Source organism: Equus caballus, chromosome 13 (assembly GCF_041296265.1).
Source record: "Equus caballus isolate H_3958 breed thoroughbred chromosome 13, TB-T2T, whole genome shotgun sequence".
Classification (NCBI taxonomy): Eukaryota; Metazoa; Chordata; class Mammalia; order Perissodactyla; family Equidae; genus Equus; species Equus caballus.
The window spans coordinates 6,894,877-6,918,072 of NC_091696.1; the positions used below are offsets into that span (position 1 = coordinate 6,894,877).

The following is a 23,196-nucleotide window of genomic DNA, read 5'->3' on the forward strand; positions in this document are numbered from 1 at the left end:
CATATGTGTGACCACTTTCTCTCCTTCGTGATCTTTATGTTAAAGTCTATTATGATTGATTTAATATAGTTTAACCAGCATTCTTGTGCTTTTATCTGTAATTTGGTAAAGAATGACAAAGAATTATAAACGTCAGCAAAAAGCAAGCAAACTTGTCGTTATGTGCATGGAAATCCAAGATATTTAACATAAAAATTTATGAAACAATAAGAGAATTCAGCAAGAATCAATGTTAATGTATAAGACCCGACAGATTTCCTATAAACATCCACCCCTGGAGCACCTGTGCAGACCCTCAGTAGAATCTGCACACTGGGCCCCAGGCGCGCCAGGATGGGGCTCAGGGGTTGGTGGGTCCGGCGGCTGTAAAGGAACAGGGTGGAGGTCCCAGGTTGAAAAATTGTAAAATTATAATTTTACAGCTATATAATTTAACTACTTCAGTCGTCATGTCTTTTTCTTTTTACAAAGTCAATTTTCCTACCTAACTCCAAATTTTTTTCACACCATCTAAGTAATATTTTAATATTTTCCATATCCAATCCGTATTCAAATTTCCCCAATTACCTCCAAATGACTTATGAAAAAAATGCTATTTTAATCGGGAGCCAATAGCGGACTACCTTTGCATTTGACAGCAGAGTTCAGGCTTAACCCTTAACCTCTTCGGGCTCGGAGGACCCTGGGCAGGAGAGATTTAAGAACACCGTCCTCCCGCTTTCGCGGAAAGGCCAAAAGTGACTTGAAATGTAGACGCGGAGGCCTATGGGAAATGTAGTTTTAAATAGGTGAGGTTCACCGCCTGGACTCCGGGAAGGGGACGCCACGCTCCTTCTGCGCATGTGCAGCCGTAGCCTCCTCGTTTGTCTTCTCAGGACTCCAGAGAACCGTTGGGGAACTTTGGGGTGTGCTCGGAAAATGCAGGGTGCGCACCGAGGGCGAGGGACTAGCTGGGAAGGGTGTGCCTGTGCTTGGGGATGGGAGCAGGAAGTGTCTGGGACCTCGTCGCCCCCCGCGGCGGTGTATAAACCCGGGCGGGCCGTCAGAGCGGGTAAGGCCGATGGGGGAGACCCCGGCCCTCGGGCTGCCGGGGGGCGCAGGTGTTCGGGGCGGTCCGGGATGCCCGAGGATCGTGTGACCAGCCCGCCTGCAGCCCGACCGGAGAGAAGCCCGTGTCGGCGGCGGTGGGTGCGGGAGGGAGGAGTGCGTTTATCAGGCGGACGGTGACCGTGGGTGTGCGGTGGAGCCCGAGCTCTGGAGCACTACAGGCCCGGTCAGTGCCAGCTCTGTCACCTGTTAGCAGGGGCGACAGAAGGAACCTGGGCGAGAGTCAGGGTTCTCCTCTCTAAATATTAATAATGATTGTTTCACGGCGACGTTTGGAAACATAGATCACTGTTTTAGACAAGTGCCAGGTAGGAAGCTTTAAGTAAGTGACAACTGCTGTTATAGTTAGAGGACGCTTTGTTTTTTTACTGGATAGTTTAATGTACCCTGACAACCACTTCACCAGAAACGGAGGCTCGGGTCGGTGGCCCGATGTGCTCGAGTCAGGAGCTCCCAGCCAGGGAATTTGGATTCGAGGGCAGGTGTGCTTGGCTTCAGTCTCAGGCTTTGTCTGATGTCACACCTGCCCAAGACTGGCATTACAGCCTTCACAGCACTTAGGAACATGGCCTGACCCTGCGTCCCCAGGGATGTAAAGGAAAGGATGTGGATGGAATCCCACCATGTGTCACATGTATCCTGGGATTTCTAGTGTCTCTTCAGGTCCCTTGGGTCAGACAGAGGTGCCTGGCCCCCTCTGCATTGTCAGGCTTTCTGTCCTTGAAGTCTGACGTTATAATGAATTCTAAGAGTCAGGCTTTTTGCCCCTAAGATGAATTTATTTCTCAGATCCATGTCCCAGTTGCCTTGAAACAAACCAGCCCTTGTGAGGCAGGAAGCAGGGGGCCTCTGTGAGGGAGTCGTACCTGGAAGAGAGCGCCCCTCTGACCTTAGACCTCTCTCCAGAGCTTCAGAGCAGAGACAAGAGCCCAGAAAGGAGCAGATGCTAGATTTGCAAGATCAGAAGCAGGTCTTGATCCTCCTGCCCAGAATGAACCAGACTTGATGATGATGCCACCTTCAGGAGCCACCACACTGTGTGACAGTGGGGCATTTGGGCCGTCCCTGGGAAGTACAGGTGAGCTGGGGTGGCCCAGGGGCAGGCTGCTCAGGAAAGGCTGCTTTGTTGGAGAGCCGTGAGGGCAAGGTCTGGGGGTAAGGGACAACCAGGCAGAGGGAGGAAGTTCTGTCTCCAGTCCCCTTAAATGGCCCCCGCTATTTACAGATGCGCTGCTGTCACACATGTCCACCACCACATGTGACATTAGTGACGTTATCCTGATGTCACAGGATCCAAGAATGATGATCTGTGAAGAGTTTTCCAAGGTCACCTACTTCTAACTCTTTTGAAAGATTTAAGGACATTGGGCCTGAAAATTTCAGTGACTTGTCCAGGGAAACGCAGTTTGTGACAGTTCACTCTCTCACAGGTAAGTTACCAAAAGCATCTATCGAAAGGGCCTTTTGAGAAATACTTCCCAGCTGAAATAACAATTAAAAATTCCTGCCTTAAATCCTCCCATCTCTTTTACTAGGCTTTCCGTGGATTGTGTATACCAGGGGTTAAATAATATTACTGAGAAAAATAGATAAATGATGCATACTGAGCATTTTTCTGCTAAGTTAACTTTAATGAAGGAATAGTGTCTTGTCGTTTGGCGTACTTTAATTCAACTGATCGGTTGTTTTTATTTCTTTCTGTTATCCAGAAGGACGCATGCGTTATTGTTAAATCAATCGAGTAAAGTTTATGTTCACTCAGTAAAAAACTGCAGATTTCAGCTCCATGGTCATTTCAGAATCACACAAAGACAGGTGTTGCTGCCTGTCCATGATCCTTCTTGTGCCTTTTCAAGGCCCAGAGGGCCCTGTGCCTATGGGGAGGATGATCCCCAACTGGGGTGCTGAGATTTGAGGAGGCGAATCTAAGAGCTGTAAGACAGCTAAATCTCAGGACCCCTGTCTTCTCTCTGTCCCCTCAGCTGAACCACAGTCCTCTGTACTCGCCCAGGAGCCACAGAAAGTGAACATCCCTCAGGCGAGCTCTTTATTCATTCCCCACTTTATATTGTAATGGATTTATAAGGTTTAGCAGGATCCATGCATTAAAGGAAAAGGAGAAGTAGAAATAGTAGAAATCAAGTCAGTCTTGAGGAAAAATATACCGTGTTTTACTATTAATTGTGATGTTGGCTGTTAGCTTTGAGTGGGTAACCTTGTCAGGGTAAGTAGTTTCCCACTAAGCTACCTGTTTCAATCTCTTTACTTGTGATTGGGCTATTCAGATTCTCTGTTTCTTCTTGATTCAGTTTTGGGAAGTTGTATGAGTCTTAGAATTTATCTGTTTCTTCTAGATTGTCCAGTTTGTTGCTATATAGTTTTTCATAGTATTCTCTTATAATCCTTTATATTTCTGTGGTATCTGTTGTAATTTCTCCTCTTTCATTTCTAATTTTATTTATTTGAGCCTTCTCTCTTTTTTTCTTAGAGAGTCAGGCTAAGGGTTTGTCAATTTTGCACATCTTCTCAAAGAACCAGTTCTTTGTTTCACTGATTTTTTTGTTTGTTTGTTTGTTTCAATTTCATTTGTTTCTGCTCTGATTTTTATTATTTCCCTCCTTTGGCTGACTTTGGGCTTTGTTGGTTCTTCATTTTCTAACTGTATTTTAAGATTGCTTATTTGAGATCTTTCTTGTTTTTTAAGGTGGGCCTGTATCGCTATGAATTTCCCTCATAGGACCACTTTTTCTGCATCCCATATGAGTTGGTGTGGTGTATTTTCATTTTCATTTGTCTCCAGATATTTTTTGATTTCTCTTTTAATTTCTTCAATGATCCATTGGTTGTTCAGTAGCATGTTGTGTAGTCTCCACATATTTGTCACTTTCCCAGCTTTTTTCCTGTAGCTGATTTCTAGTCTCATAGCATTTTGGTCAGAAAAGATGCTTGATGTGATTTCAATCTTCTTAAATTTATTGAGGCCTGTCTTGTTTCAAAACATATGGTCTGTCCTTAGAATGCTCCATGTGCACTTGAGAAGAATGTGTATTCTGCTATTTTTGGATAGAATGTTCCATATATATCTATTAAGTCCATCTCGTCTAGTTTTTCATTTAATTCCACTATTTCCTTGTTAACTTTCTGTCTGGATGATCTATCCATCGATGTAAGTAGAGTGTTGGGGCCCCCTGCTATTATTATGTTGTTGTTAATATCTCTTTTTAGGTCTGTTAATAGTTGCTTTATGTACTTTGGTACTCCTTTGTTGGGTACACGTATATTTATAAGTGTTATGTCTTCTTGTTGGAGTGTCCCTTTTATCATTATATACTGCCCCTCTTTGTCTCTCATTGCCTTTTTTATCTTGAGGTCTACTGTGTCTGATATAAGTATTGCAATAACTGCTTTCTTTTGTTTGCCATTAGCTTAGAGTATCATCTTCCGTCCCTTCACTCTGAGCCTGTGTTTGTCTTTAGAGCTAAGAGTGTTTCCTGGAGGCAGCATATTGATGAGTCTTGTTTTTCAGTCCATCCCACCACTCTGTCTTTTGCTTGGAGAATCCAATCCATTTACATTTAGAGTGATTATTTATATGTAAGGGCTTAATGCTGCCATTTTATCACTTGTTTTCCAGCTCTGTATTTCCCTTGTTTCTCGTCTTGTGTATTTTGGACTGCCAGTTCAGTTTGGTAGTTCTCTATGATGGTTTTCTCAGTTTTCTCTTTTTTGTGTGTGAGGAAGACTGGCCCTGAGCTAACACCTGTAAGCAATCTTCCTCTTTTTTAGCTTGAGGAAGATTGTTGCTGAGCTAACATCTGTGGCAGTCTTTCTCTGTTTTTTGTGTGTGGGATGCCAGCACAGCAGGGCTTGATGAGAGATGCATAGGTCTGTGCCTGGGACCTGAAGCTGCAAACCCTGGGTGGCTGAAGCAGAGCATGCGAACTTAACCATTATGCCACTGGGACAGCCCCTCAGTTTTCTTTTTTTTGTATCATTTGTGTCTCTGTTCTGATTATTTGTTTAGTGGTTATCATCAGGTTTGTATAAAAAATCTCGTAGATGAGATATACCATTTTCTGATAGCCTCTTATTTCCTTGGTCTAAGCCAGGTCCATCCCTTTCCTCTTCCTCTGATTTGTTGGTCATAGCACATTCTGTTTTGTGTTGTGATTTTGTGGTTAAAAATCACAAGATTATAGTTATTTTTGATGCTTTCCTTCCCTTTATCTTTCATGTCATAATTAAGTTTTTGCTAACCTCTTCTGGTAGAGAGCTGCAATTTTCTGACTTTGGCTGCCTATTTATCTCCTTGCTCAAGGCTTTGTGAACTCTTTTTTTTTCTTTTTCAGGTATGAAGGTCTTCTTGAGCATTTCCTGTTTGGGGTGTCTTGTGGCGATGAACTACCTCAGCTTTTGTTTATGTGGGAAAGTTTGTATTTCTCCACCATATCTGTAGGATATTTTTCCCTGGATAGAGTATTCTCAGCTGAAGGTTTTTGTCTTTCAGAATTTTGAATATCTCATTCTACCTTCTCGTAGCCTGTAAAGATTCTGCTGAGAAATCTCCTGAAAGTTTGATATGGTCTTTGTAAGTTATTTTCTTCTGCCTTGCTGCCTCTAAAAATATTTCTTCTTTGTCACTGACTTTTTCCAGTTTTACTACTCTATGCCTTGGAGTAGTTCTTTTTACATTGATGTAATCAGAAGTTCTGTTAGCATCTTTTACTTGTAACTGCAGCTCCTTTCCCAGGTTTGAACAGACTTTCTGCTCCTTTCTCCCTCCCTTCTCCCTCTATAATACCCATAGTTTTCATGTTGCATTTCCTAATTGAATCAGATATTTCTCAGAGAATTTCTTCATTTCTTTTTAGTCTTAATTCTCTCTCCTCCTCCATCTGAAGCCTTTCTATATTTCGGTCCTCCAGATTGCTAATTCCGTCTTCCATAATGTCAGCTCTGTAATTCAGGGTATCCAGATTTTTCTTTATCTCATTGTGTTTTTCATCTCCAACATTTCTGACTGGTTTCTCTTTATAGGATCAATCTCTTTTGTGAAGTATTCCCTCTGTTTATTAATTTTATTCCTGATTTAATTGAACTATCTGAATTTCCTTGTAACTTGAGTTTTTTAATGTTAGCTATTTTGAATTCTCTGTCGTTTACATTGTAAATTTGTGTGCCTTCAGGATTGATTTCTAGGTGCTTTTCATTTTCCTTCTGGTCTGGACTGTTAATATATTTCTTCATACTATTTGATGGGGTTGGTTTGTGCCTTCACATAGATAGTATCTGGTTGCAGATTCCACCTGCCACCACTGGAGGAGGTTCAGGAGCTGTGTATTCTGAGCCTGCTGTGATCCCTGGTGTCTGTGCTTGTCCTTTGGAATCTATGCTGACAGGACCCATGTGCGATTGCCTGCTTGTAGCTGCTGCTTTGCTAATGTACGCACGGGCACTCTAGACGGGGTCCCTTGCTCTGGCTGACTGGCTGAGCTTGTGAGCCCAGCATGGGGAGGGGCACTTCTTTTGCATGTGCCATCCCGTGGGTGTTCTCTCTTTGCCCTCGCTGTCTGTCCTCCTGGCGTGCTGGCTTCATGAAGACAACCCCACAATAGCTTAGCCTCCTCTGTGGAGCTTTCCTATGGGATGTGAGGGAACTTGGAGAGCGAAGGCATTCCCACAGAGTCTCCCCCTAGGCCCCTCTTTTCTCAGAGCTGTGCATGGTCCTGTGCCCTAGGTCATTGCTGGGGAGGGAGAGGAGATCCCCTTACTTCCTCCTTCTTCCTCCTGGGGGGTCCAGCACCTCCACCTTCAGACATATGGCTGCATGGGTCTCTCAGATGTCTTTTTTTTTTTTTTTTTTTTTTTTTTTATTTAAAGATTTTTATTTTTTCCTTTTTCTCCCCAAAGCCCCCCGGTACATAGTTGTGTATTCTTCGTTGTGGGTTCTTCTAGTTGTGGCATGTGGGACGCTGCCTCAGCGTGGTCGGATGAGCAGCGCCATGTCCGCGCCCAGGATTCGAACCAACGAAACACTGGGCCGCCTGCAGCGGAGCGCGCGAACTTAACCACTCAGCCACGGGGCCAGCCCCTCTCTCAGATGTCTTTTGTGTTGTGTGCCTGTCCTCTGTTGGTTTATGAATGTCCTTTTCATTGTTTCGTAGGGAGGAGAGTCTAAGGGAAGAGCTCACTCCGCCGTGAAGCTGATGTCATGCCTGGTCATTCTATTTTTAAGTTTTTGAGAAATCTCTGTACTGTTTTCCACAGTGGCTGCACCAATTTACATTCCCACCAGCAGTGTATGAGGGCTCCCTTTTCTCCACATCCTCTCCAACACTTCTGTTTTCTTTGTAAAGATTGGCACCTGAGCTAACATCTGTTGTCTATCTTTTTTTCCTTCTTGTTCTCCCAAAACCCTCCCAGTATATAGTTGTATATTCTAGTTGTATGTCCTTCTGGCTGTGCTGTGTGGGATGCCACCTCAGCATGGCTTGATGAGTGGTGCCGTGTCCAGGCCCAGGATCCAAACTGTCAAAACCCTGGGCTGCTGAAGTAGCGCACACGAACTTAACCACTCGGCCATGGCACTGGCCCCTCTCCAACACTTCTTATTTCTTGTCTTTTTAATAATAGCCATTCTGATGGGCATGAGGTGATATCTCATTGTGGTTTTGATTTGTATTTCTCTAATAATTAGTGATGTTGAACATCTTTTCATGTGCCTGTTGGCCATCTGTATATCTTTGGGAAAATGTCTGTTCAAATCCTCTGACCATTTCTTGACTAAGTTTGTTCTTTTGTTGTTGAGTTCTTCGTATATTTTGGATAGCAACCCCTTATTGGATAAATGATTTGTAGATATCTTCTTCCAGTTGCTAGGTTGTCTTTTCATTTTATTGATGTTTCCTTTGCCATACAGACGCTTTTTAGTTTGATGTAGTCCCATTAGCTTATTTTTTCTTTTGTTTCCCTTTCCTGAGGAGACATATTCAAAAAGATACTGCTAAGAATGATAGCAAAGAGCTTACTGCCTACGTTTTCTTCTTTGAAGTTTTATGGTTTCAGGTCTTACATTCAAGTGTTTCATCCATTTTGAGTTAATTTTTGTGCATGGTGTAAGATAATGGTCTGCTTTCATTCTTTTGTGTGCGGCTGTCCGTTTTCCCAACAGTGTTTATTGAAGAGACTTTCCCTTCTCCATTGTATGTTCTTAGCTCCTTTGTTGAAAATTGGCTGTTCCTAAATGTATGGGTATATTTCTTGGCTATCAATTCTGTTCCATTGATCTGTGTCTGCTTTTCTGCCAGTATCGTGCTGTTTTGATTAATACAGCTTTGTAGTATACTTTCAAATTAGGGAATGTGATGCCTCCAGCTTTGTTCTTTTTTCTCTGGAGTGCTGTGGCTCTTTGGGGACTTTTGTTGTTTCCAGTAAATTTTAGAATTCTTCTTTCTATTTCTGTGAAAAATGTCATTGGGGTTTTGATAGGGATTACATTGAATCTGCAGATTGCTTTAAGTAACATGGACTTTTTCACTATGTTGATTCTTCTAATCCATGAGCACAGAATATCCTTCTATTTCTTTATGTCTTCTTTAATTTCTTTCAACAATGTCTTATTGTCTTCAGTGTATAGGTCTTTCACCTCATTGGTTAAATTTATTCCTACCCACTTAATTCTTTTTGTTGTGATTTTAAATAGGATTGTATTCTTGATTTTTTATTTCTGCTCGTTTGTTTTTAGTTTTTTGATGGATTCTTTAGCGTTTTCTATATGTAAAATCTCATCATCCACAAGTAGTGACAGTTTTACTTCTTCCTAGTGACAGTTTTACTTCCTCCTTTCCAGTTTGAATATGTTTTATTTTTTTTATTTGATTGCTCTGGCTAGGACTAAGAAGAGTGAGCGTGGGCATCCTTGTCTTGTTCCTGCTCTTAGAGGGATAGCTATCAGTTTACACCATTGAGTGTAATGTTAGCTGTTGGTTTGTCATATATGGCCTTTATTATGTTGAGGTACTTTCCTTCTATAATTATTTTATTGAGAGTTATTATCATAAATATGTGGTGAATCTTGTCAAATGCTTTCTCTGCATCTGTTGAGATGATCATGTGATTTTTATTCTTCATTTTGTTAATGTAGTTTATAACATTGATAAAGAATACTGTTGTAATCCTTTGTATTTCTGTTATATTGCTTGTGATTTCTTCTCTTTCTGATTTTATTTGAGGCTTCTCTCTTTTTGTCTTATTCTACCTAAAGGTTTGTCAATTTTGTTTATATTTTCAAAGAAGTAGCTCTTAGTTTCGCTGATCTTTTCTATTTTCTTTTTACTCTCCATGTCATTTATTTCAGCTCTGATTTCTAGTAGTTCCTTTGTTCTCCTGACTTTGGGCACTTCATTTTTCTTCTTTTCTGATTCTTTTGGATGTATTGTTAGATTGTTTATTTGAGATTTTTCCTGTTTCTCAAGGTAGGCCTGTGTTGCTAGGAACTTCCCTCTTAGTACTGCTTTTGCTGTATCCAATAGATTTTGGTACACTGTATTTTCCTTTTCATTTGTCTCCAGATATTTTTCCATTTCTCCTTTAATTTTGTTGTTGTTCCAATAGTTAATGAATAGCACGTTGTTTAGGCTCCACCTATTTGTGACTTTTCCAGCTTTCTCCTTGTGTTTGATTTCTAGTTTCATACCATTGTGGTTGGAAAAGATGCTTGATATCTTTTCAGTCTTCTTAAGTTTATTGGGAGTTGTTTTGTTTCCCAACAAACAGTGGATCTTTGAGAATGTTTCATGTGTACTGGAGAGAAAATGTATATCCTGCTGCTTTTGGATTGAATATTATATATGTATCTGTTCAATTCATCTGGTCTAGTGTTTCATTGAAGATCAACGTTTCTTTGTTGATTTTTCTCTCTAGAAGACCTATCCATTGATGTAAGTGGGTTATTAAAGTTCCCTACTCTTATGGTGTTGCTGTCAGTTTCTCCCTTTAGATCTGTTAATAGTTGTTTTATAGACTTTGGTGCTTCTACGTTAGGTGCATATATATTAATAAATGTTATGTCTTCTTGATGGATTATCCCCTTTATCATTATATAATGCCCATCTTTGTCTCTTGTCTTTTTTGGCTTGCAGTCTATTTCGTCTGATAGAATTATGGCTACACTCACTTTCTTTTGGTTGTCATTTGGTTGGAGTATCATCTTCCGCCCCTTCACTCTGAGCCTATGTTTTTCTTTAGAGCTGAGATGGGTCTCCTGGAGGCAGCACATTTTTGGGTCTTTTTCTTAACCTGTCCAGCCTCTCTGTCTTTTCATTGGTGCATTCAATCCATTTACATTTAGGATGATTATGGATATATAGGGACTTACTATTGCCATTTTATCTTTTGTTTTATGGTTGCTCTATATTTCCTTTGTTTCTTTTTCCTTGTGTTTCTCACTACAATTTCAGCTTGACGGTTTTTGGTGATGTGTTTTTCAGTTTCCTCTTTTTGTATGTTTCATGACTCTGCCTTAATTTTTGTTTTGTGGTTACCATGAGGTTTGTATAAAAGGTCTCACAGATGAGATAGTTCTTTTTCTGCTGATAGCATTTTTGCTTCATTTGACTAGGCAAGTTCTGTCCTTTTCTTCTTCCCTTGCTATTTTTGTTGTCAAAATTCTTTCTTTCTGTATTGTGAATTTGTTACCAAATTGGAATGGTTAATGTTATTTTTAATGCTTTCTTTCCCTTTAACCTTTGCATCGTAATTGTTTACTAACATGTTCTGATACAGAGTTGCAGTTTTCTGATTTTATCTATTTATCAACTTGTTTAAAGCTTTGTATCCTTTGCCTTTTCATTTCAGACAGGAGAGCTCTTTTTGACATTTCTTATAAGGCAGGTCTAGTGGTGATGGACTCCCTCAGTTTTTGTTTCTTCCTCACACTTTATTTGTCAGCTGCAGCAGTGGACCCCCAGCTGTCGCAGCACCCAAGGGCACAGAGCTGATTATTACAGTGTTGATTACTACAGTCCCTAAGTAGCTCTCAAATACTTGTACTTTTCTGCATCCTTTCTGAAACCACCCTAGTCGAAGTAAGCAACTAAGTAACTGGATGACTCTAATGACCTCATGTCTCTGATCCTCAATTTCTTGGTTTGTGAGATGAGGCAGTTAGAAGGAACACCAAGTTTCTTCCTTCTCTATATTCTGTGATTATCAGAATCTACAACTATGGAGAGACTCAGGGAAAAATCAATTCCAATGTTTTGGGAAACCATCTCACTTTCTCCATTTAAATTAACTCTTGGGGTGACTGAGATTGTGCCTCATATCCTCTCATAGCACTGCTCTTAAGGACAGTCTCAGAATCTTCAAGACAACTTAAAAGAAGGCCCTTTCTCTTAAATAGGAATCTGCCTTATGCCATGTTTTGAGCTGTAGAAAATATTTTAGAATGAGATTCTAGTGTTGGTAACAAATTTATCTACATTGCTAATTCATCTGAAAGCTCCTATTCTTGAAAATGTCCCATGTGGGGGTAAAGAAGTTCCATGTAAAGGTTTAGTCCATTTTTGTTGACAATCTCTTGAGCGTATGTTAAAAACCTGGATAACAGGATAATGTTCATGGAGATTGGGGGGAGGGAGAGTGATGAATGAGTTTGGTTGACTTTCAGCAGTAGTAAGGTCAAAATGAAAGCATTATAAAAGAAGAGTAGAGATTTAGGTCAGGGCTTTCTATGCAAAACAAGTAAAAACCATAAGCAGATGGAAAAAGTTTAAGTGACACAGTATGGCAGATTCCACTGATGAGTTTAATAGGCAGCCATTTTAGTGGCACAGAGAGTAGACTGATTCAAGGGACAAGAACCAAAAAGCAAGGGGTCCCATCCTGCCCTGAGGATTCTTTTGTTCTGAAGTGTGTTAGCCCAGCTGAGGGAAGACCTGGGGAGGATGTCGTAGATCCTCTAAAAGGGGCATCCATCAGCTGCAGGAAGATGTGCCATCTCTCCCCAAAGCTCATTAGCAGATTGGAAGTGGGATGCTGCATTACTCTGATTAGCATTAATTTTATAATTCTAGGCATAGAACTTTCCTCCACATGAGTCAGCCTTCACACAAAAACACAGACTCACATGGTGTGGATAAAACACAAGTAACCTTACTGCTGCTTCCCATCTTCCAAGGATCCAGTGGGAAGGAAAACGTGGTTCCCTAGCAAAGAGGGGAGTTAAGGGCTGGAGTTTTCCAGCTCTCCAAGCTGGGTGCAGGTCCCACAAATCGGGGAGAAGTGCAATGCCATCTTTCTGGCAGACCAAGACTTTGGGAAAACTGGGTCCTTCTGATCTGGTTAGGGAAGACGCAGTACTTCCAACAGCCACTGCAGCAGGGCACCAGCAGCATTACAAGTGAGATGAGGAACGTTACCTCAGAGCCTCCCAGGGAGAGAGCATTTAGGCCCCTACCGTTTATTGGGATAACTGGTTCCTGGCCCTTTGGAAAATACCCAGTCATCCCAGGGCTAGACTTCTCAGGAAAAGTAACTTGCCAATCCCTTTAAAATTTGCAGCTAAAACCTATCTACACTTTTATTTGTTACATATATTGTTGGGGCTTCATTTCAAACTGCTATATTACAAAACTGTGTTTCAGATAACTTTAAATCCATGGCAGTGACTTTCAAATTCTTTTGATGGCAACTCACAAAATAAATCTATAAATTATGTTTTATCGTAAATCAGTATATACGCACACACACCAAAAGAATATAAAAATTTTATGAAACTGTTCTTACCTTTTTACGTGTAATACACTCTAATATTATCTATTCCATTTTGTTTCGTTGTTTTTTAAGTGCTTGTCACACCCTCTAGAATTATTTCATAATCCACTAGTGGGTCAGGAGTGACAGTTTGAAAAGCACTATTTTAAAATTATTGCTTCCAGGTACCCTAGCCGGTAGTCTGGTATCCAGATTTTTAAAAGGCTTATTAAAATGCATCATCAAAAAGCAATATTTGCTAAAGGACCCTCAGTCTCTATAAAGAGCACTCTCTTGGGGATTCCAACCACAAGTTACCAGATAAATAACCAGCTTTCCTTTGCAGAACTGAGATGTGAGCTCAACACCAAGTAAAAATGACATAAAATCAGAACAAAGTTGGAAAAGGAGGACCACCTCCAAATGCAATATGTGGTCCTTCTGGGAAACATGACGCAGCCTAGAGTGAGGTGAGGGGGACAAAACAGAAAAAAAACATTAATGGAGAAAAAATCAAGCTTGTAACTTCTGTCTCCAGGCTTCACAAGGTGCACTTGTACTTCCAACCCTAAGAGACAGAGTGATGTTCAGCGTGACTCCATAATCCTGTGGCCTTGAGAACCTCAGCAGACATCAGTTAAGTCATTTAAGGATAACTGCAAATTAAATTAGTTCATCCTAACTCTATATGACTCCACTCATAGGTGGAAGTTAGTATATTGATAAGGAGATCTGATCGGTGGTTACCAGGGAAAAGGGGGGGTGGGGGGAGGGCACAGAGGGGGAAGTGGTGTACCCACAACGTGACTAACAAAAATGTACAACTGAAATCTCACAAGGTTGTAATCTATCATAACATTAATAAAAAAAAAAATTAGTTCATCCTAATTACGCAAAAATGATAAATTCAAATAAGCAAGGTAATTCAATTCTGAATTAAAAATTTTTTCAATCACTTGACATCTCAAATCAAAGCAAATGGGTAATGTTACCAATTATATCAATTCGACTCTATATTTCAATACATAAACATATGATGAACAATTAAAATTCTTATGTGATATGCATTTAACTTGTTAACATTTATGCTACAGTAGGGAACCACACTCGAGAAACAGGGTCATGTCCTTGAAAACCAAAGGAGGTTATCACAAAAGAGTCTTTGTAAGAATCCAGCAACAGGATGAGTCCCCAAAATCTATTAAATAAACTATCCCACAGGAAAAGTGAGGCAGGTCACACTAGTAAAGGCAACACTATGGAAGCTTATGAAATAGTTATCAAGGGAAACATTTGATACGTAATAAAAATATTTAGTTTTAGGAAGCAGTATGATAGGCTCTGATATGGTTGCACTTATGAGTACAGGACTTTCATAGGAAGGAAAGAAATGGAAATTCACTGAATGTCTGTGTTTTGTCATGCATCACTAAATACCTTCGATTACATTATAGCATTGGAAACTGGGAAGCAGAAATGTTAAATAACTTGTTGTAGGCCACACAGTAATAAATGACAGAACTAGGACTTAAACTCCATCTTCTAATTACACATCCATTATTCTTGTCACATCAATACCACTTTATCCTGAACTAGTACTCAAAATATGATAGTGCTTAAAATATTTGCTTAAGCATTTCTTAGGATTTCTGATCAAGGTCAATTCAAATTCCAATTTCAAGGCTAATGAATAAGAAAGTGACCTTTAAAAGGAAAAAAATACGTAAAAAATATACATGCATTCCGGGTGGCATTATGAATCTTCAAACTTTCGATATTCTTTGTGTCTCGTGTAAGGATGAAAAAAGTTATCTATTGCTGTATAACAAACCACAACAAAGTAGAGTAGCTTGAAACAGTAACTTATTCTTGTCTCTTATTGTTCTGTGGATTGGCTGGGATTCGCTGGGCAGTTCTTGCTTGGGGTCTCCTAGGAAGTACAGTCAGATGTCAGCTTGGGCTGAAATCCTCTTTGCCTCTATTGTGCTGGATGTCAAGATGGTTCATTTCTGTGTTTGCTGAGGATGCTGGCTGTTATCTTATTCGGGGCTGCCAACTGGAGGGCCTGCATGTGGCCTCTTCATGTGACTTGGGCATCTCTCAAAGTGGTGGCTGGGTTCCAAAAGAAAGCATCCCAAGAGGATATATTCCAAAAGACCAGGCTTCTTACAGCCTAGCCTCAGAAGTCCCAGAAAGTCACCTCCACAGCATCCTATTGGTTGAGCCAGTCACTGAGGCCTAGGGGGAGGGATGTAGACTCCATCTTTTGATATGAGAAGCAGCAGGCAATAAGGGCGGGAGGGAGACTGCCCATCTCACCTTAGTCTTTAGCCTCCCATCTGGCATCTCTACTTTACCCAACTGAGTTAGAAGGGGAAATAGATGATACAACTACAATAACACAAATTATTGTGTGGTGTTTTCTCTATCTCTTTGGCACTCTCTCTTTCTCTGGAAACACAGCACTTCTTGAATGAATGGATAAATGAGTCTCTCCCTTTTCCTCTCTACTCCTTTTTTGCCTCCTCACCTTTCTTTTCTTCTTTTTAACTGCAGATGAAAGGTTAAAAAAAAATGTGTTAAGCAGCAACATACTCTAATTAGTAAATCTTATAGTTAGTTTCTACTCAGATCTCCCATTTCATGTCTACCTGCCTGATTCAGTCATCGTCCTATCAGGGAAGGTGATAAGAATGCAAGCAAAGGAGAGAAGAGAGGGAAAAATGGGAAAGCAAAAGTAGATTATCGAGGGAAGAAGGAAAATATAAATGGGAAGGGAAATAAATCAGGAGCACTGAACACCGTTAAGCCCAAATGGCTGAAAAGACAAAGGGAAAGAAGCAAATTTTTCCCTTATGATGCTGCATCCATCCTTCCTTCCTTTCCAATCCATGGCCGCCATCGCCACCCTAGTCTAACCTTATTTCTTAATGCCTGAATTTTTGCTATATCATCTTACCTAATCTCCCTGTCTAGTTTTTACCCCTTAGAAATCATCAAAAATGGGGCCAGCCCGGTGGTGTAGTGGTTAAGTTTGTGTGCTCCTCTTTGGCGGCCTGGGGTTTGTAGGTTCCCATTCTGGCACAGACCTATACACTGCTGATCAGGCCATGCTGTGGCAGGCGAGCCACGGATGAAATGGAGGAAGATGGGCACGGATGTTAGCTCAGGGCCAATCTTCCTCCAAGAAAAGAGAAAGAAATAAAATAAAATAGATCATCAGAAACACTCCTTTCCTCATGGTGCTCTCAATTACAAAAAAAGAAAAGAGAACACTAAATGACTTCTGAAGGATTAAGTCCAATATAAACATTTTAAGAATTTTCATAATCTGACCTAACTTTCCTTGCCACTCTTGTTTCTCAAGTCTCCCATATGTGAAACTCTTTACTCAGCCAGAGCACTCTACTCAGTGTATCCAAATACACAGAAAAATGAGACTAGATCTCACTATTACATCATGAAAAATACAAAACCTGAATCAAGGAAAATAACAGACAACAAAAATATTACATTACAGAAAGCAGTGTGGTGACATTATAAGCTTCTAATTATAGCGCTTATGGTCCAGCTCACTTCTCACGAATACAGCCTTCTCCTTTTGTCTTCTGTCCTTTGCTCTAAGGATCCTATCACCAGGAGCATTCCCCGCCGCTCTCTGCCTTCCTAAATCCTGTCTCATCAGGACCCACAACATTAACTGACTAATTTGGAAGAAGTGTGATTAGCAGAATCATTCTGGACCTGAAGTCCCTTGTTAACACTACAGCATCAGATTTGATTCTCGATGGACACCAAGTCACTCAAATTCCATCTCAGTTTTTACTCTGTAGATTTGTTCAGTATACAGTTGATTAAAAGACCATTCACCCCAGTTTGGTAGATAATTCAACCAGCCTCCAATCCAAAGTTTGTACAACTTTAATTTGTAGTAATTACAAACAGTAATTACAGAAACAGTTAAAACATTCATTGCTAATATTGTAACTTTATGGGAACCTGATATAAATGCAGTTTTAAAAAAACAGGATATTTGAAGATAGTAACGTACCGTGATTAACAAGATTTTGTGGTGAGAGTAGTTTATTGTCAGGTATAATTAAAGCTGTAGATGCTATTCTGAAAGTACAGACTTTAGGGGGCAAGGGAAGAGAGTTTTTGAAGCAAAGTACAAATTAGGAATAATTACAGTGATGGTTATGGAATGTCAACATCCATTTCATCATGATGAGCTCAGTCTCCTTCAAAATTCACTTGAGTCCGGGAAAGCATTAGTGTAAGACAAAAGGCAGCTTTGGGAAAAATACCTTTGAAGTATTAAGGAGTAGAGTGATTGGCAGTCAGCAAATATAAAAATGGACGAAAGAGTAAATGTCTTGATCACCTACGGAAAGTGTACACTTCAAGTATCTTATTAAAAAACCAGTTTTCTTTTTCATGTCCAATGTTGAATGCACCTGCAATTGTTGTTTTTTCATCTATTTTGATTCCCAAACTGGATATAACTAAATGTTTTATGGGAGTCTATAAAGGTGATGAAATTATAAAGAAAAGTAAGTGAAAGATTATCAGACAGGAGAGTGGAGGCTTCTGGGGTGATATCAACATTATATGATTTGACATGAGTGGTGGGACTGTGGGTGCTCACTTCATTCTCCTTGTTTATGGTTTATGCGTGTTGCTGTTTACAAAGCAGTTATGTAGAAAATCCGCTGACACTACTACCTTCGACAGTTCATTAGCCCAAGGGTGTCTGTTATGCTTTAACCAGGGCTTTGCTCACGTTCCCTTTTGCCCACATGAAGCCAGTTGTGCATTAAGAGATGACACAAACATCTCTTGAAACAAGAGATTTCTTCTTGTTTTCTAGAAGAAATAGCGAAGCTGGTCTAGCGCTTGGTGATATTTCCAAACAGTCCTTTTGTGAATGGCCGCGAGAAGATGTCCTTCTTCAGCCAAGGATGAAGTCTTATACTTTGTATTATTTAAAGTACCTGATGCCATGCTACACAACTAGTGTGTGTGCATCCATTCATCTGACAGATAGTTATTGACTCACCTACCAGCTGACCCCCTGGGAAGCCAGAGCAGTTTGCCAACTAATATGGTTAATTGGGATTTGATAAGTGCTATAAAGACACCAGAGATTCAGCAGTTTCTCCCAGCTATGGAACTTATTTTGGCTAATGGATATCACTCCCACTCCCATTTCAATCTTACAAAGGGATGCTAGAAGAGGATTGAGCAGTCAGAAGGTGGAAACTTAATAAAAATTGAAAGTCAGAGACGGGAGGGAATGAAAGCAGCAGAGGAAGAAGGAGGCAGAGACTGGACGGCCAGCAAGGCCTCAGTGCCCTGCACAGTTTAAGCTGAGCCAGGTATTCTTCCTGTTTCCTTGCTTGATCTTTGCTTGATCCTCCCTCTTGCCGACGCCCTCACCTGGAGGAGTCAAGCCCAGCACAGATGCCACTGAGACAGGTCAAAGCCAGGGAAAGGTCCTGGGATCAAAACTTGGCTAAGTATGATCCAAACTTCCAAGCAGTCAGAAGTAGAAAGAGCCAGAAGATAAACCTAACCCATTTTTGAAGGGGTGCCAAAGGTGAAAAGCAGGAAAACCAAAATTACTCATCAAGTCTAAAGGGGGAGCACAGAGCCAGAAGCTGAGGGGAGAAGAGGAGTCAAGCAAGTCAGTGCCAGGTAAAAACAGAAATAGAGAGTTGAAAAAAAGAAAAACAAAGCAAAGCAAAATGAAGGGTCCAAGACAATAATTGGGAGCATTCCTTGGGGTTTGATAATGGATTTTATGGGTTAACTTAAGTTAAAAGCAAAAGATGTGAGCGGATACCTTCCTTCCTTCTGACATTATCTCCCACCTTGTCAACAGTCCATTGTTACCAAGGCATTAACACTTACCAAACAAAGTCTAGAAGCCCTTTGGGCAGTCTTGCTAAGAACCATCTTAGTCTAGACTGATTTGGCCTTGAGGATGACCACATCTCCTCAGGACAGTTCTCCCTGGAGTCCTCCATTGGCTATTTTGGGAAATGACGCACTTGGACAAATGGTCTACCTAAATGAATGGTTCAGGTCTGAGCAGCATGAGACACTGGCAGATAGGAATGCCTCCCTTAGCAGCAGGAAATTCAGCACTTACCATGTCCCATGCGGCATGCTCTCCCAGAATACTTTTAATATGATATCCCAGTGTATTTAACATTTTAAAATTACTCCATTTGGTTAAAATCACTTAGATTTTTTTGAGGATCTTGGTCTTTCTCCAGCCCAGTTTAAACCATAATTTCCTGAAGACTAGGATTATCTCGCCATGTTCTTTTTCACGTCCCCGTCGTTTCTAGTCAAGCCTCAAAACGTGAAGTCTGCACTGTGGGTTCATAGCACCTCAGAGATCATCTCGATTCTCCCCATCCCACAGTGGGAAATTGACCTCAGTGAACGTGGAGTAGAGTGTTTAGTATCAGCCTTAAAATAAGTGTTTTCTTTTTTATTGTCTTTTCTTCCTGTCTGCTTTTCAGAGTAGAAGCAACAGTAATTTAAACTTTTCTACTATGTGACCTACACTCCACAGGTACCTTATAATAGCTGAGCCAGGGCTTAACAAAGGAATTGGGTGTGTGTGGTATTTGTGTGAGCATGTGCTTGTGTGTGTGTGTGTGTGTGTGTCACAATCTGATTGCCGATGTGGGATGGGAGATGGGAAAGAATGTTTAGGCACTTGTGTATTTATATCAAAGAGATGGTAGGACCCACAAAAAAGAATTCATTTTTTGTGATGTTAATGTTATATTTTGGGGGGAGGTTTTGGGGGAGGAAGATTTGCTTCTAAGGGGTGGACTCATATCTCTGTGTGGGGAGGCTCAGTTATAACGACAACTGAAGTCTCTCCTGGCGTTGGCATATTTCGTTCTCGTAGGGAGAAATGCAATGCTCATCCCTCCTCCCTCACACCCCCCACCACTTCCTTGGTGCCCTTCCAAGGTAGGGCCCTTGGTGCTGGCTGCTCATTCCTCCCCCAGGGGTGGCTTTCCAAGGCCAAGAGGGCCAGAGAGGGCTGCTGCCAGAGATGCTTCTGTTCTGGCTCCTTCTCACTCCCCTTCCTGTCTGCTGGGCCTTTTGGTGGCAGCACCTAGTCCTGACGGGGTTAGAGTACCACCCTGGAGCGGATGGTGTGTGCACCAGCAAGCATCCAGTCAATTCATGAGTTATCCTCTGCGTGAGCTGGGCTGTGATGTGCCGTTATCTTCCTGCTCCCATTGTACACTTCACACACCAGCTTTCTCTCCAGACAGTTGTTTGATCACTAACTACTTCGAATATCATGACCATAGGCTCATTTATTTTTTTCTGTTTTAAAGGATGGTGCTGGTGTGCACAGGGAGCAGCCACGTCAATTTACACATTTGCCAAGGTATCCGATTGTGAGCTGCCTATCAAGGTGCTGACTTTAATAAAAGCTTATTACCATGAGCATTATTTAGCATTTATGTGGCTCCTCACAATTGTTTACCCATTATTTCTCAGCGCTCCCCTGTCCAGGTGATCAGTGTTAGCAACCCGCATTGTAGAGGCAATAAATCCGGGGTCCTGGAGAGGTTTTAGTAATATCCCTAAAAGGACACAAAGTGAATAACCACAGAACAGTGACTTTCCTGGAAACCCTTGAAACTGGCCTGGACCCCTCTCCCTCTAGCATACTTGGCGAGTTCACTCATTCCATCATCTGGTTTGCAGACCTGCACAGGGTGGGCTCTTCTCACAGATTGCAGCTCCGATACCCTGAGGCCTTCCCTGGCAACCTTATCGACAACAGCATCCCTTCCCCAAGGCTCTATCACATTCCTGTGTTTATGGACTCCACAGAGCTTAGTGCCACCTGAAGTTATCTCGTTTATGTGAAGTTGTGTGTCTTTGTGTTTGTTGTCTGTCTGCACCACTCAGGAAGGTCATCACTATGAAAATAGCAGTCTTGCCTGGGTTGTTCATGCTGTGTCCATCCTCTTTGTTGAAAGCACCTGTCATTACAGTAGGCACTCAGTAATGCTTGTTGAGAGAATGACAAAGACAGACCCTGTAAATACTGTTACTCACACGTCATTTTCTTTGCCTTTTTATCTCTTTCTGGATTTTCTGGCCATAGTCACACATACAGTCAGTTATTCTCAATTACGCTGGAGCTAATGATCCAGGCTGTGGATGGCCCAGGTCCTTGGCTTCCTTCCCTCTCTGGCTTCCTCTCCTCTGGAGATTCCTCCAGATCTTTCGGTCTTTTCTGGCCTTAGTTGAGAGGGGTCGAGAGGAGAGTAGGGCAATGAAAGTCCTATTAGACAATTTTGCAAGTTCTAATAGCTTTTGACAGGTACAAAGTTGAAATTATTGATCTGAAGATTTATTTTTTACCTTATTTGTGGATTTAAAAAAATGCATCTGTTTTATATATGCAGTACAGTGAAAAGTGCTTTGAAGAAGTTAAAAACACTGGATAAATGTAAGAGAGAATTATGTATGTATGTAGTCCCATTAACCTTGGTAATTGAGACTTGGTTGTAGATTTAAAATATAATTAGTTTTGATAGAACAGTAGCTCACACTTTTCTAATGGGTAGAGCCAGACGAGGCTTAGAAAACGTACCTTTGGTAGATTTTATTTTTGAGCCATCAAATCAAGACAAAGCTTACAATTCCTTCAGAGGCTAAAAGGGTGGCAGTAGTCGTGACTTCTCATCAACAAGTAAGAATAGGCAAATGGTCTTAAACGATTGAGTTTTCTTGCTTCAAATTTCAGGACAATGAGAATACAGTTTCCTCCGAAAAAATCTTAGGCTGATCTTGGAAGAAAGACCCCCTGGATCATCTAAAAATAAAGTTTTCTATTTAAAGGTTGGTTTTAATGTTCATTATAGCCCTATGTGCTACCAGAAAATGGTTTGCCTTTTTGTTTTAAACATAAGGAATCAATGTAACGCCTTATACCCGATAACCTGTGCTGTTGTATTTGGTCCTCCCTACAACTCTGTCCATAGATATTATTGTTGCCACTTTATAGATGAAAAAACGGAAGCAAAACCATTAAGTGCCTTCCCCAAGGTCTTAAAAGAAGTCACCAAGAAGGTGGTGTGGCTCAAGTCTCCTGACTCCAGTTTACTATTTCCCACAATAATGTTGGAAAACCACATTGGAACGGGAAGACTCATTCCAAGTACTGCTGTCACACCAGCAAGCTTCAAAGGTCAGGCAGATATTTTACTTTACGGTTAAATTGGCCACGTTTGCTCAGTGTGTGCTATATCCCAGGCCCTGTGCTTTGCCCTGGGAGGATTCTGGGAAAGTAAAAGACGGATTAGACTTTTCTGGCTCTTACAAGCTGGTGGGAATGGGAGACACATACATACAAACGTGGAAGGGCAAGGGGGACAGTGCACTAAGAGAGATACACAGCTCTGTGGGAGCAGGGGAGGAGCAGTCTCTGAACACGTTCCAGGAAAGGGGTCACCTTCCATGCCAAGATGAACTTTGCATGAATAAAGATTTAAGTGAGGAAAGATTGAGAAGAGTGAAGAGGGGAATGGGGTGTCGACCAAATTTCATCCACCTGCAATTTTACTTACTCAAATTTTATCTACCACGGCAAGAAGTTAGTGTCTAATATTTTTAAATTACTTTTAAATACAAGTATTTGCGTATTAGTTATATAAATAGAGGTAAACACCAGAACAACTATGATAGAAACGGCTCAAGTGGTTTCCATGGGGAATGGAACTGGGGGGATAGGAAGGATTGGGGTTGTGAGGTGGGGGAGGGCCTGCCGTGGTTCTTTATAAAGCCTTCAGTACTATTTGGTTTTAAAGGCACAGGTATGGATTCCTTAGATAAATATTAATTTTTAAGTGAGCCTTAAAGAATGAGTAAGGTTTCTCCAAGGAGAGGGAGGAGGTGGGTATTTATAGCAGAGGACCCAACATTAACAGAGAGAGGCGGCAGGAGAGCAGAGGGAAGAACAGGTGACCCATTAGGATGACTGTGGAACACACCTCCCTGCGTGGGGACACCTGAGCTGGCGCTTGATTGCAGAAGGCCTTGGATAGAAGGGCGCGCACAGACACACAGACACACACACACACACACACACACACACACACACACACACACTCATGTGGTTGTCGGCAGGAAAGCAATAAAGGGTATTGGGCAAAGGGGTGATATGCTCAGAACTGAGCTTTACGTACAGCAGTGGTTCTCACCTTGGAGATTACCTTGCTTGTTAAAATTGCTGGGCCCCACATCAAAGTTTCTTCTTGAGTAGGTCCAGAGTGAGGCCCG

General features: G+C 41.3%; 1 protein-coding gene across 50 annotated transcripts in view; it reads left to right on the forward strand.

Annotated features, from left to right (window-relative positions):
• Positions 1-792: 792 nt before the first annotated feature.
• Positions 793-23,196, forward strand: part of LOC138917070 (heparan sulfate glucosamine 3-O-sulfotransferase 4-like) — a 103,288-nt gene continuing 80,884 nt past the window's right edge. For 22 of the 50 annotated variants that reach the window (XM_070231455.1, XM_070231456.1, XM_070231453.1 and 19 more), the window contains exons 1-6: positions 847-1,051; positions 2,014-2,185; positions 2,333-2,537; positions 13,400-13,497; positions 21,662-21,756; positions 21,923-22,105. The gene's annotated coding sequence lies outside the window, so the exon portion shown is untranslated. Of the gene's footprint in view, positions 1,052-2,013; positions 2,186-2,332; positions 2,538-13,399; positions 13,498-21,661; positions 21,757-21,922; positions 22,106-23,196 lie in introns of all 50 variants that reach the window. The other 28 variants (XM_070231467.1, XM_070231469.1, XM_070231470.1 and 25 more) reach the window with 8 other exon arrangements.